Below are 2,365 nucleotides of genomic sequence, written 5' to 3' on the forward strand. Positions count from 1 at the left end.
GGGGGGAGGCAAGGAAGAACATCAATACTGAGATGTAAGTAACCATATTTACTCACCCTTTGCAGCAAATATTTCCATGCCTTGTATGCATATAAAGGGGAAAATTCTAGTGCCTCTACCTACAAAGTGGAAGCACTGCACATTCACACAGGTGGTGTCACGGTTTGCCAACCAGACCGTGGGGATATGGGGAATGAGGACCCAGGCGCGGTGCTCTGTGTATAAACAGTGCATTTATTTACAGTGATGGAAAAACATGACAATAAATCCCGTGCTCTCCCGACTCCCATGACGTGTCCTCTTCCCAGTGTTAGTCCTCCTGTCTCCGCGATGAGCGCCCCATGCTCGCTGCCCTCTCGCCTCTCGCTACTCCTGGGACATAAGAGAGAGGCAGCTGTCAAACACACAATAATGCAGGAGACTCAAACTAAGAACTGGTCGAGAGACTAACGTGAAGCCACGCAATGATCCAGCGTCAGAGAGAGCTCCACCACACTCTCAAGTAGCTCCTCCGACAGGCCTGATCAGCTACAGGTGTGTCAAGGTCTTCAGGTGTGGCCAATCACCTGCCAGGGCCACACCCACACATGCACATATGTCTACAAGCAGGGAGAACGAGGGACAGCAATACAAAATACATACATTATAATATTAGTCCATAACTGCTCAGGTTGTTTCAGTTTCCGTGGTTGATTAGACTTCCAGTCAGAAGTAAGCTGGTTAACTTAACAATCCATAGAAGCTTTCAATGTAGGTAAAATAAGCAAAACCCCTTTCACGGGTGAACTATGGGTGTTAAGACATACAATATCTATAAAGGATCACGTACTGTTGCACATATTGTTTTGATTTGCTTCCCCTTACTTTGCAACAGCATTTTAGTGCTGCATATACTTGATGACACCATTAATAACAAACAAATATATAATACAAGCATCCGTTTTCTCTGATGATCAGCACATACTTTATGTGGTTTTCAATACCACATAAAGTAGTGTTTGCGTGTGATTTTGCTAGTCTTATTCTAGTAAAACATATTTATTTCATTACTGAAGGATAAGAAATAGACCAACTTATTCCAAAAGAGTATGTGATGCCAAAAACATCAGAACTAGTCTGTTTGTTTGTTATGCACTTCATTATATCGTTACCATGGTCCCATATTTTACTGTTTTATTCAATACTAGCAGTATTTCAGCATGCCAAGGTATAATTAGAGGATAGAAAAAGTATTTCTTAACCACATATTATTGTTTTTTTGTTAACAAAAAGTAATTGCTCACATATCAACAGAGTTAAAGACAGTCATTGGGTCTGCTTTCTGTTCCTCACACCCACCTCCATACCTCTGTGGGCAGAGCCTTCAGTGTGGCACCCCCCTCTGTAACTCTAATCCCATCTGAATCTCTCCCACCTGAGCTTTGCAACATCCCATCATAAGAAACTTCTCAAATCTCACCTGTTCAAGAAGGCCTTCAATCTCTAGCCTTTTTGTTTATTTATGTTCTTTGTAAAGCATCATTGAGTTTCTTGAAATGCACAATAAAAATCAAAGTTATCATTATTATTGTTGTTTTTGCTGTTATCATAAATTGTACTTATTCATTTCTATTTTCTACAATAAGGTCTAGATTTCTAAAAACTGAAACCTCTCGTAATGATGTAATTTCTCTACTCTAACTGAAACTAACCCTTTCCATACAAAAGTAAACACTACATATCTAGGCAATAATCAGTTTTCTATTTCCACCACATTTGTGCTCTTTTTTTCTAAACTGACGGCATAACCACAAGTTTTTTAAGAGTGAAAGCCGGGTTTGAAAATATGCACTGATGAGTGAACGTCATTGATAGTAACTGTTTTTCCATTAAGAACGATCAATATTTGAATCAATTCTCATGAAAAAATGGCGTAAGGGCAATGAGCAGTAGCTGCCATGATCACATGCTCCTTTTTTCTTTTTTAGAATCCTGTAATTGCTTTTTTCCCCAGATTTTTCAGTAATGGCACAAACTGTGTGCATTATGCCATTGGATACAGCTATTAGTAGTTTTTGTAAGTCTGTGAACATTAATTGCATTCAGTGCTCCTGGACGTATTATGTAATAGCAGGACTAATGAAAAAGGGAGCTCATTACTGGTGAGCAGCCTTTTTTGTTTCAGTTCACGTTCTGTGTCGTGTTTATTTATACAGTACGTAGAAGTAATACACACTGAGGTATAATTGTGAGTATTAGTCTCTGCAGTGTCTGTTGTGCGTCCTCTAACAGCAGCTCCACAGGCTTGAGTTTATGTCTAGTTGTGTTAGTGCAGAGCTGCGTTGCTGGGCTGTGTCAAGCAGAGAGTCACCATAAGAGGGAGGGA

Source organism: Aulonocara sp. 'chitande type north' Nkhata Bay, linkage group LG7, assembly GCF_057382095.1.
Source record: "Aulonocara sp. 'chitande type north' Nkhata Bay isolate Kocher_YH1m ecotype deep benthic linkage group LG7, A_spYH_male_GT1.1, whole genome shotgun sequence".
Classification (NCBI taxonomy): Eukaryota; Metazoa; Chordata; class Actinopteri; order Cichliformes; family Cichlidae; genus Aulonocara; species Aulonocara sp. 'chitande type north' Nkhata Bay.